The following is a 13155-nucleotide window of genomic DNA, read 5'->3' on the forward strand; positions in this document are numbered from 1 at the left end:
ATCAGGAAGGTTTATCCTCATGAGTTTCAGTCACTAACTGTGTGACCCTGAATAGGTCACTTCACCCTATTTACCTCAGTTTCCTCAACTGGAAAATGAACTGGAGAAGGAAATGGCAAACTATTCCAGGATCTTTGCCAAGAAAGCCCCAAATGGGGTCACAAAGAGTCAGACTGAACAAGGAAAATAGTCAGCAAACAGGTTAGAATTCCTTCCTCCCCAAGGTAAACACCCTGAGGGCAGGGCCTGGGACTCTCTTGCTCTCCAGCTCTTGGATTGGGGCCTTGGGCTCAGGAGATGCTTAAAAAATGTTCCTTGACTTGAATTCCCAGTGCTATGGCCACATGGACTACTGGGCCCCAGGCTGCATCTTCTAGAGGGAAGTGATCCTCTCAGATCTGGGACTTGAGCCCTGAGTCCCAGTGCACTATCAGGGACGGTCTCCTCCAGTGGTCTGGATCAACTGGACTTACATTGTCCCTTCCACCCACTTCTGGTCTCTGGTTCTAGATATAGGGATAAAAACTAGACCCATGATGCCTTTGGTAGAGGACGTTCCCTCTACTGATATAGATGTTCCTCCTCTGCAATCCAGAGCCTCAGAGGCTTCGAGAAGCTTGCTCAGAGTCCCACAGCTCATTTGTGTGGGTGAACGCAGACCTTCGGAGCTTCCAGGCCATTTCTGTGCCCGCTGACCATAACTCTGAGAACCGTAATCGATCCTGGCGATATCTACCAACTACCAGAGGGCTTCGCCCGTCGTCCCTCCTGGAACCCGCAGTGTCCCTGTTTGGAGAGCCAGCCCTCTAAGGTCTGGTCAGTCCAAAGGCAGTCAACAAGCATGTCTTAAGCTCTTTCCAAAGGCCAGACACAGCGCTGAGCTCGGGGTTTATGGGAGAGAAGTCCTGTGTACAAACAAGCTGTAGAAAGGTGTGCCCACAGAGGGAAGACACTAGAGTTAGGGGGGCTGAGAGCGGCCTACTGTAGAAGGGGGTTTTAGCTGGGACTTGGAGGAAGCCAGGAGGCTGAGATGAGGAGGGAGAGTATTTCATGGCATGGGAGGGAGCCAGAGAAAACGTCCCTCATTGGGAAATGAACTTGTTTGAGGAACAGCAAAGTTGTCAAGTAGTTTTTTAGCTGCATTCAATTCTCTGGGACCCCATTTGGGTCTTCTTAGGCCTTGGCATTTAGGGGCCCTGGGCAGAAGTGCTTGGCACTTCACTTAATGAACTGGCTTCCCATTTCCTTCTCCAACACATTTTACAGATGAGGAAACTGAGGGAAACAGGATAAAATGACTTCACTCAGCTAGGAAATATCCTAGGCTGTATTACTAACAGCAGAGATCACTGTTAATCTTCCAGGAGAACCTTTTAGGGAACGGAAGGATGTAACAAGGAAGGGAAGACTGGAAAAGTAGGAAAGCCCCAGAGCTTCAAAAACTCAGGTTTTCTCTAGATTACCCTGGAAGAAAAAGGGAGCTCTTGAAGTTGGTTGAGATTATCGTACTTGGGCTTTGGGAAGATCACTTTGACAACTGAGTGGAGGGTGGGCTGCAGGTAGGGGGACCCACAAGCAGCTAATGCAATAGTCGAGGTTGGAGAAGCTGAGGGTCCTCCCCAAGGCATGGGGCAGAGAGAGCAAACCTTATAGGACTTGGATGGGGGAGAATGGGCCGGAGAAGGGAAACTGGAGTGACTGGGAGGAGGATGTTTCTAAAGAGTGCACGGACTATCTTGCTTTTCCATTTCTGGCTTAGCATGCAATGCTTAATACATCCTTTTTCATTCATTCATTCATTTTGTCTGTCAAATTTCCCCAAAGAGCTTTGCTCCTGATTAAATGCCATCTTGTATTTGTTATGTTCCCCACGCCGTCTTTAATATAGTTTTCCATCTTTGTAAGCCTGGTCCTAGAAAGGTGCCTTGGACACGGTAAGAGTTTAACCAACTGAGAGGCAGCTTTAGAATCAGGAGGCCTTGGGTTTATGTTCTCACCTCTGACATTTGCTAGCTGTGTGACCTTGGGGAAATGGCCCAGCTCGCTGAGGTCCAGGCAATTCACCAATAATATCAGAAAGGGAACCAAGCTCCTTTGGAAGGAGCTTGCACAGTGGGAGCTCCCTATATCCATGGCAACTGAGGTCCAGGCCTATATTATAATAGACATAGGTAATGAATATATTTTATACACACACACACACACACACACACACACACATATATATAATGAATATATTTTATCTAACTATACATACACACATATACACCTATATATGTACACATATAAGTAAGTGCATAATGAATATATCTACTTATATACATATATGTATATGCACATATGTGCCTTATAAATATAGATATGTGTATATAAATATATACATATGTAATTATTTTTATCTATCTATAGATACACATATACACCTAATATGTACACACCTATATATGTATACATATAAGTGTGTAATTAATATATTTATATGCCTATATACATATGTGTATTACTCATGTATAAACATACCTGTATGTACATATGTAATTATCTTATCTATCTATAGATACACACATATAAACCTAATTTGTACATATACACACATATAAGTATATAATGAATAATTTATATACATATATATTTTACCCACATATGTACATATATCCATATATAATCATTTGATCTATCTATAGATGCACACATAAATGCCTACATATGTACACACCTATATACACACACGTGTGTGTGTTTAACGGATATGATTATGTACATATATGTATATATATATATATATATATATATATATATATATACACACATACATACACACATACACATGTATAATTAACTGTTTCATTATATATGCCTATAGATACATATGTAATGAATATATCTTGTCTATACATGTATGTATGTGTGTATATGTGTGTACATGTATATGTGTGGTAATGAATGTATTTTATCTACCTATCTACATATATATGCATATACACATGCACCCATATGTATACACACAACCACATATATGCCTATATACACATATACTTATATGTATACACATGTACATATGGACTGACTATGTTTTATCTACCTATATATACACACACATATATATGCCTATCTATAAATATAAATAATATATGCACATATATCTGGATATGGCATACATACATATGCAATAAATATATTTTTATCTATCTATCTATATATCTATATGTATATGCACATATGCCTATGTATACATACCTATATATGTACATATATACATACATAATGAATATATTTTATCTACCATATACATACATATATATATATACACAACTGTATAGATATAGATATACACACATACATACACATTATGTGCATATGTAAACATGTAATAAATATATTTATCTGCCTGTGTATAACATATATACACATATGTGTGTATAAGAATTTATTTTATCTACACATATACATAAACACATGTGCATCTATATATACATATATGTGTGCGTGTATACATGTAATGGGTATATTTTATCTGCCTATACACACACACACACACACACACACACATATATATATATATATAAAAATACACACATACTTATATGTGTGTGCATATAGATATAGATGCAATGAATAGATTTTATATACCTAAACACATATGCACACATATATGAATACATATACATGAAATGGATACATTTTATCTACATATATACATACACACACACTTAATGGGTATATTTTATCTGCTTACATACATACATACACACACATACTTATATATGTGTGTATATATATATAGATGTAATTAATATATTTTATCTACCTATACACATATGCACACACACACACACACACACACACACATATATATATGTAATGGATAGATTTTAATCTACTATATATACATACATGCATTACATAATGCATATACACACCTATATATGTACCTATGTAGAGGTAATTAATATATTTTATCTACCTACATATATACATACACAATGTACATGTGTATATGTGTATACATATGTATGGAATTAATACACAAGCACATGTACATGTACATACACATATACATATGTAACTGATATATGTTGTTTACATATAAACATTCACAATGTACATATATATCTATATATGTGTATATATAAATGTAATTAACATGTTTATCTACATATATATATATATATACACCTATATGTGTACATGTAATGGGTGTAGTTTATCTACATATATATACACATATATACATATACATTATACATGTATATATATATGCCTATGGATGTGTATATATAGATGTAATTAATATATTTTCTACATATATACATACTTAATATACATATATGTACATATATACATGTAATGAATACATGCAATCTACCTATATACACACAAGCATACGTACATGTGTATATGTGCATATATGTGTACATTATAGATGTAATGAATATATTTTATCTGCCTACACATATACACACATCCAAGAACCCCTATATATGTACATCTCTATGATTTTCTTATGCAGATTGTCCTCCACCAATAGAATGCAAGCTCTTTGAGGCTTTTTTGCTTTGTGTCTCTAGAACCCAGCCCAGGGCTTGACACACGCTTGGTCCTTAGTTCATCATTATTAATTGATCGATTACCTGATTGCTGCCTGCTCTCCCCTCCTGCTTTTGCTCTATTCCACAGCCCCTTAGCCCACCTCCCACCACAGTTCTCCATTCCCTCCACCCCAAAAGATGTTCTCGGGGAAGTCTAAGAGTTCCCAACCCATGACTTTGCCATCTCCTTGTGCTTATTGTTCTCGCTAATATCACTGCATCCAACATCAGGAATGAAAACCCCGGACAATTCCCCCGAGCCTTTTAGCACAGCCAACAAGCTGCAGACTCCGTTCTGTGTAGGACAGGGACCAGAAGCACTAGTCTGAATAGCCTCCGGCCTGAACCAGAAAACCGGGGAGTGCTGGAGCTGGAAGGAGCCATGGAGGAGATCAACCCTCTCCTGCCAGAAGGGGCAACACAGAAGCTCTTAGAGGTCAAAGCTCTCCTTCAGGGTCACACAGCAAGTGTCAGAGACAAGAGGGATGAGAACTCCATGCCTCCAGTGGGCTCTGGACCCCTCTGCCTCCCAAAGGTGCTGGAGCAAAAGTAAAACTTAGAGATCTCATAGGAGAGAGACAGGAAATAGGAGCCCAGGCTCTCCAAGATTCTCGGGGCTCTGTATGTAGTAGAAACCTACAACCCAGGATCTAGAAAGAAGCTGGGAGGGGAGCTCAGAATGGGGATGTCAGAACTGGGAGGGACCTTAGAACAGGAGGCATCAGAGCTGGGAAGGAGCTTAGGAGAGGGAATGTCAGAAGGGAGAAAGGCCTTAGAACAGAAAATGTCAGAGTTAGGAGGGACATTATTATAAGACAGAATGCCAGAGCCACACTATGTGTTCAGAGCTTAGAACATGGAATGGTAAAACTAGGGAAGATCCTAGAACAGAGAATTTCAGAAATAGGAGGGACCTTAGGCCGGAAACTGTCAGAGCTTGGAAGAATCTTAGAACATATAATAAAAGAGTCAGAAAGGATCTTGGAATTTAAACTGTTAGCACTGCGAGGGATCTTAGAACAGGGAATGTCAGAATTAGAAGGACCATTAGAATACAGAATGCCATGTTAAACATATTTAGAAAAATTGCACATGTTTAAAAGCCATATTGGAGTAAATTACTGTCTAGGGGAGGAAGAAGGCAAGGACAAAAAATTTAGAACACAAAATTTTGCAAAAATGAATGTTGATGTATTGGTCAACCTGCTATCTGGGGGAAGGGGGAAGGGGAAGGAGGGGAAAAGTGGGAACAGAAGATTTTGCAATTGTCAATGCTGAAAAATTATCCATGCATATGTCTTGTAAATAAAAAGCTATAAAAAAATAAAGGATTGACTTTAAAAAATGAATGATGAAAATTATCCATGTATATCTTTTGAAAATTAAAAAAACTATTATTATTTTTAAAAATAAAGACAGAATGCCAGACTGAATGTTCAGAGCTTAAAAGATGAAACAGTAAAACTAGGGAAGAGCCTAGAACACAGAATTTCAGAGATGGGAGAATGTCAGAGCTTGAAAGAATCTTAGAATATGTAATACAAGAGGCTTAAAAGATCTTGGAAGGTAAAATGTCAGCATTGAGATGGAGCTTAGAACAGGTCATGTCAGAAATATCAAAGCTGGGAAGAATCTTAGAACCCAGAATGTCAGAGCTGGGAGGGCCGTTAGAATGTCAAGACTAGGAGAGAACTTAGAACATGGAATGTCAATGGGAGGGACCATAGAGTACAGAATGTTAGAGGTGGGAGGACCTTAGAAGGAACTTAGAACATAGAAAGAATTTAGAACATGAAAAGAATTTCAAAACAAAGAATTTCAAAGCTAAATGAGATCTTAAAACAAAGAATATCAGATATCAGAAAACTATTAAAACAGAGAACATCAGAAGTCTGCAAATGCTAAGGAAATAGAACATCAAAACTGGGAAGGATTTCAGAAGAGGAAAAACGTTCCAAGCTAGGAAGGAGCTTAGAATATAGAATGTCAGATCCAGGAGGGAGCTTAGAACATGGAATGTCATAACTAGCAGAGACTTTAGAACAGAAAATCTGAAAATTGAAGTGACTCTAGAATCCTCATCCAGCTTTCCCAGTTTACAGAGAACAAAACAGGCTGTATCTCAGGGTATCCTGATTTTCCATAGCCAGGTCTCCAACCCCAGCTTCCCCAGTCTCTCCCTTCTCCTATTCTCTAATCTTGACCTCCTTCCAATCTCTATCCTCCCTGAGACTAGACCGGTGTCTTTTAGCTCCCTTTTCCAAATAGCCCCATTTCATCTTTTTGTCTTATTTGACTCAAAAGTAAACTGAGGCCCGAAATCATTAGAAGACCCCAAGAGAACTTGTTTCAGTGGTAAGAGTAGATAGAACCCCTACATATAAGAGTCTTGTGCAAGGTTACATAATAATAATAAGACTTGAATGTCAATGCAGGAAAGGTTTTTTAACATAGAAAACAGACCCCATAAAAAAAAAACCTTAGAAAGCCAGGCTCAGAGTTAAGAAGATGAGGGTTCAAGTCCTCCTTCTGACATCAACTGGCTGTGTGAGTCTTTGGCCAAGTGACTTTTTTTTTCCACCCTCAGATACTTTGTTTTTACCTTATTTTTTAAAATTAATTTTATAATTATAAATTTGTTGACAGTATATATGCATGAATAATTTTTATAACATTATCCCTTGTATTCATTTTTCCAAATTTTCCCCTCTCTCCCTCTATTCCCTCCCCTAGATGACAGGCAATCCCATACATTTTACATGTGTTACAGTATAACCTAGATACAATATATGTGTTTTAACTTATTTTTATGTAAATTTTTTTATTTTCAAAACATGTGCATAGATAATGTTCAACATTCCCCCTTGCAAAACCTTGGGTTTCAGTTTTTTTCTTCCTCCCTTCCCCCCAATTCTTCCCCTAGATGCCAAATAGTTCAATATATGTTAAACATGTGCCATTCTTCAATACGTATTTCCACAATTATCATGCTGCACAAGAAAAATCAGATCCAAAAGGGAAAAAAAAGCAAGCAAATAACAACAAAAAGAGACAATGCCACGCTGTTGATCTACACTCAGTCCCTACAGTCTCTCTGGGTGCAGATGGCTCTCTTTATCGTGGCCAAGTCACTTAACCATTCAGTGTTCCAGGCAGATCTTTAAAATTCTAGAGCAGCAGAATTATGGATCAGTGTTGTTAAGAGTTTCCAGACTGAGAGTCCCCATCTGGTCTGGACAAAATCAAAGGCCTGTTTTAATAGTTCTTTAAAGGTTACAAAGTGCTTTCTTCACAATAACCCTAGTGATTGGATAGAGGAAACTTTATTATTCCCCATTTGACAGATGAGAAAAATTGAGGCTAAGTGATTTCTTCTGAATCACACAGCTTGGATTAGAGCAGAATCCAGAGCCAAGTCCTCCAGAATTCAAGCACGATATTGTTCTCTCCATGACTTCCTGTCTCTAAATTCATTCCCCCTCCCCCCCGGAAAGAGGTGATTTGAAGATAACCAGAAAGACCAGGGGGCCACCCAGACCACAGCTCTTTCTCTTTACAACAAAGGGCTGCCCTCCCTGGCTCTTCTCTCTGCCAGACACAGCCTCTGTGCCCTTAGCCAGCCCTTCACCTCCCATCCAGTTTCTTTAGCAGGTAGTAGTTACCTGAGGGATGATCCAGGAGGCCCTGTAGAGATGCTCACACCTGTCCCCTCCAGCTAGGACTCAGCCTGGCTGAGGTGGAGGGAGAGAAGCTGCCAGCCTGGTGGGCGGGGCCAGATGGCGTCACCCCAACGCAGCCTCCTCCCCACCCTGGCTGCCCCTGGCTTCCATTACTTACTTCATGGTTCTCATTCTTAGAGGGTGAAATGGGCTGAAGCCCTGATTCCTTCCAGAACATCTCATATGTCCCTGGGGCTCCAGGCTAGCAGAAGGCATGCTGGGGGGGAGTCAAGGAGGCTTTCCCCCTCCCAAGGGGGCCAGGTTTGAGGTGCTAGGAGCCTCAGAGGCTTTCAGAAGGCTGTTTAGAGACTCTCCAAGATGGGCCCAAACCTCCACTGATACTTTTGCCAATGAGAGAGATGGCCAGACCATTTATGGAAGGGTATTAGCTGGGGGGGGGGGTTGCTTAAGGAAAGTCACTCTAAATAGAATGCACCCAGGACGGTGAAAAGATGGGAAGACATGCCTTAGGAGAGCCAGCTGTATTCACCCTGGGCAGAAAAGGCAAAGGAAACAGAGGGGGGACACACAATATATTTCCTACATTCCTACATTTAAAGGCTTGCCAAGGGGAAGAGAGGACCCCCCCATGTCTCTGATCCAGAAGGCAGAATCTAGGGAGGGGTGAGGATGGACATTAGAAATTGCAAAGAGGCAGAAGTGGGCTCCGGCTATAGGTATAGGAAGGGTGGCCCCTCACCCTTCCAAGGCAGCCCATCAACCTTAGCGGCAGACTCCAGTCAGAGTGGGGATTGCCATTTGATGGGGGAGATGTTCTAGGAAGAAGCCTTTTAAAAAGAATCCATTTGTTTCGTGGCTGTTGTCTTTAGCTCCCAATCCCTTCCCACTCCCATCTCTCCAAAATGAATCCTTCTTGCAACAAAGAAAACAATTAACCAAAAAAATAGGTGATATAGAAAGCTCAGTACCAAGCCTTCCTACTAGCCCCCGCCTCTCTGCCAGAAGGGAAAGAAAAGTTGGAAGAGATTCTTGGTCCATTATGAGTAGAAGGAGATGGGGGCTCAGATCCCTTCCATAAGGGCCAGAGAAGTAAACTAGTTGGGGTCTCATAGTTAGCCAGAGACAGATTTAGCTTTTATCCCCCTTCCCCATCTCCCCAAAGCTAATGCTTTTCCCCTTGTCTATGCTATCAGTCACCCTAATCACTGTCATCACCCTCTTGGTCATCACCATCATCACAGTAATCATTAATTAATGTCTAATGTCTCATTTACCTCCTCTCCTCCCCAAGTGCTCTTTGCATGTCTCATGGCGCTATGCAGATGACCGGGTCTCTCTGGTTTTGTCAGCAAGGAATAAGCCAGTTCTTTTGATATTATTGTTGTGGTTTTTAAGTTGTTTCAATCATGTCTAACTCTTTGTAATCTTATTTGGAGTTTTCTTGGCAAAAATACTGGAGTGGATTGCCATTTCCTTCTCCAGCTCATTTTTACAGATAAAGAAACTGAGGCAAAGAGGGTAAAGTGACTTACCTAGGGTCCAACAGCTAATAAGCTGCATTTAGAATTTAGGAAATTGAGTCTTCCTGACTCCAGGTCAGCATACACTGCATACACTGTATCACCCAGCTACCCTAAGCTGGTCCTACTATACAAGAAAGGTTTCCCTTATGGAGGGTACCACTATCCTTGAGATCAAACTGTGAGTCTGTTGTCCAAAGACAACTAAGGGCACAGAAACTTTATCACCCAAAGATGATGTATCAGATAATTTTTCCCCCTAAGCATGGCAACTCAGGAAACTGTTTACTTAGATACAAAAGGGTTGTAATCTGCTTATGTGGAGGGTCTTCCCACACCAATAACATGGTGACATTTATAAGCTGTGTGACTCATTCTTTTCCTCCTCAGTTTCCTCATCTGTAAAATGAGAATGGTACCTACTTGGATATTGTAAGGGATATTTCAAAAGAGATAGGTTCATAAACGTTCAAGGGTTATAGAAATGTTAGCTATTATTTTCTTTTTGCTTTTTTTTTTTTGCTTTATTTATTAGCTATTATTTAAGTGCAGTAGGCATTTATTGAGTACTTATATTATATATATTATATTATATTATATTATATTATATTATATTATATTATATTATATTATATTATATTATATTATATTATATTATATTATATTATATTATATTATATATATATTAAGTACTTATAAGGTACTCCAAGTACCCCATTTGGCATTTTCTTGACAAAGAGACTGGAGGGATTTTCATTTCCTTCTCCACAGATGAGGAAACTCGGCAAGTACTAGGTCAAGTACTCTATTTACTGTGCCACCTATTTACCTATACACGTTAAAAACCTATGTATAACTAAAATTTCATATACAATCTATTATTCTTTGTAGTTGTGACGTCTTTGTTTATTGAGATTTTCTAGGTTTGTTATATTAAAAAATTGTTTTTAAGACTCCTACTATGTGTCAGGTATTGGGAATTTAGTCAAAAAAGAAGCAATTTCTGCCTTACAAAAACTTATATTTTACTGGTGTGGGGGAAGGAAGTGGTTTTTGAAGTCAGGCTGGAAGAAGGGAGGAATTCTAAGCCAAAGTGAGGCAGACATGAGGAGAGACAGAAGTCAGGAATGGGGGCTCAGACATTACCTGTGTGACCCCCTTTTTCCTCTTCTGTCAATTGAAAAAATTGGACTGGTCTCTAAAACCTTTTACATCTTTCAATCCTGTGGCCCTTTGAGGCAAACTAATGGAAAGATGGTTTGCAAAGACAGGTTGGAAGTACACATAAGAGCCAAGAAGAACCAATAGGGAGCCATGGAAGTTTCTTGAGCTGCAGAGAGACCTTGTTGTTATTGTTACGTCCTTTACATTCATGTCACCCATTATCAGGCAAAGCCTTTTCCCTAATGCCAAGATAACTAGTAGAAACATGTAGAAAATCCAGACAACCAGCTGTTCTGTCAGCCTGAGGCCAAATAAGTGATTGGTCCAAGTTCTCCATTGAATTACATGAGGTCATGTCTAAACCAATGATTTTCCTCTTCCCCCAGGCTGGAGTGTCTGGCAGACAATTCTGCTATTATCCAGGCAGCTCAGTATGGCAAAAAGAACTAAAGTTGGAGTTAGGAACCCTGGGTTCGAATCCCAGCTCATCTACTCACTATTCAAATCTGACCGAGTTATTTCAGTTTTCTGACACTCAGTTTTCTCACCCGTAAATTGAATAAATAATGAGATTATAAGCAATAAGAGACAACTCAGTATCACAGAAAGCTGTCGGGATTTGGATTTGGAGGACCCAAGTTCAAATCTGCCCACCTGGTTGTTATTAGGAAGTTGTACTTACTAATGTAATGTGCCAAATCTCATTATTTCACATCCTGCCCTCTTCCCTCTAGAACCTTCTCAATCTAGGTCCTTACCACTTAAGGTAAAGAATCAGTTACACTAGTTGGTTTCCAAGGTCCCCTCCACCTTAAAAATCCCAGGTCCTAAAGTCCACCCAAGCTCTGAATTCTATTTTAAGACCCCTCCCAGATTTCATAATCTTTGTTCTAAGATGTTCTGATATACTATGTTCTAAGGTTCCTCCCAACTCGAATAGCCTAGTTCTAAAATCTCTCCTAGTTCTGAAATTCCATGTTTCAAGGTCTCTCCCAGCTCTGATATTCTCTGTTCTAAAACCCCTCCCAACTCTAACATTCTATGTTTTAAAGTCCCTCCTAGTTTTAAAAGATATTCCATGTTCTAAGATGTTCTGATGTACTGTGTTCTAAGGTCCCTCCCAAATCTATTAATAGTGTAGTTTCTAAAGTCTCTCCCGGTTCTAAATTCCACCTCTTAAGGTCTCCCCCAACTCTGAAATACCCTGTTCTAAGATCCCATTCAATTCTGGCCTTCTCTGTTTTAATTCCTGCCCCAGTTTTGATATTTTGCATTATAAATTGTTCTATGTTCTAAGGTTCCTCCCAGCTCTGAAATTCTAGATTCTAAAGTCCCTCCTCCCTCTGAAGTTCCTTGTTCTACGGTTTCTCTGGGTGTTGACACTTTCTGTGCTCCTGTCCCTCTCAGATGTGCCCTTCTTTGTTCTAAGGGCCCTTTCAATCCCAGCCTTCTGGGTGCTTCTGTCCCGTCCAGCTCTTAATCCCGGGGATTACTGAGTCAGGCAAAGGAACTGTTTCAGTCTGTTGCCTTAGCAGGGCTCATGGGCACACATGAATTTTAAACCGGATTAGGCCCTGCCCTCCAGCCTTACCCAAATGCCATTCAGCTGGAGTCCTTCCAGCTCTCCATTGCCAGGGTTAACTTCCCAGGAATCGACTCGCCGGTGGACTGGCTGGCAGCCCTGGATTCAGAACTGGGGCTAGCCAGGACCCAGAGGAGGGGCCGGGGAGCCGTCACCCCCTCCCGTATTCTGTACCTGCTCATGAGTCCCCCCCAGGTCAGACCAGGGAGGAGGCGACACACCCAGAATCCTATGTGTTTGTTTGTTTTTAAGATTGAATTCCCTCAAACGACCAGTGAGTAACTGGATGTTTTCAAAATAATTGGTTACTGGCCTGAATCCAATCATTTTTTTCAGGGCTTTCATCTGGCACCTGCATTGGCCAAACATTTATTTATTCATTCATCAAACATTAAATGCCTTCTGTGTGTAGAATACTATGGGAGGCACTTGCAGAACTGGGAAGTCTAAAGAGGAGTCTGTCCTCGGTTGCACAGATTGTACAATCTAGAAGGGGATGGTCATCTGGTGTGGACACCTCCTACCCACATCCCGAGTCCTCTCCACCCCCAGCTCCCATATACCCCTGTTTTTCTCCTAGAAGGGCAGAGTCTAATTAAGAAGCCTGGGAGGTAGCAGAG

This window comes from Sminthopsis crassicaudata, chromosome 5 (assembly GCF_048593235.1).
Source record: "Sminthopsis crassicaudata isolate SCR6 chromosome 5, ASM4859323v1, whole genome shotgun sequence".
NCBI lineage: Eukaryota > Metazoa > Chordata > Mammalia > Dasyuromorphia > Dasyuridae > Sminthopsis > Sminthopsis crassicaudata.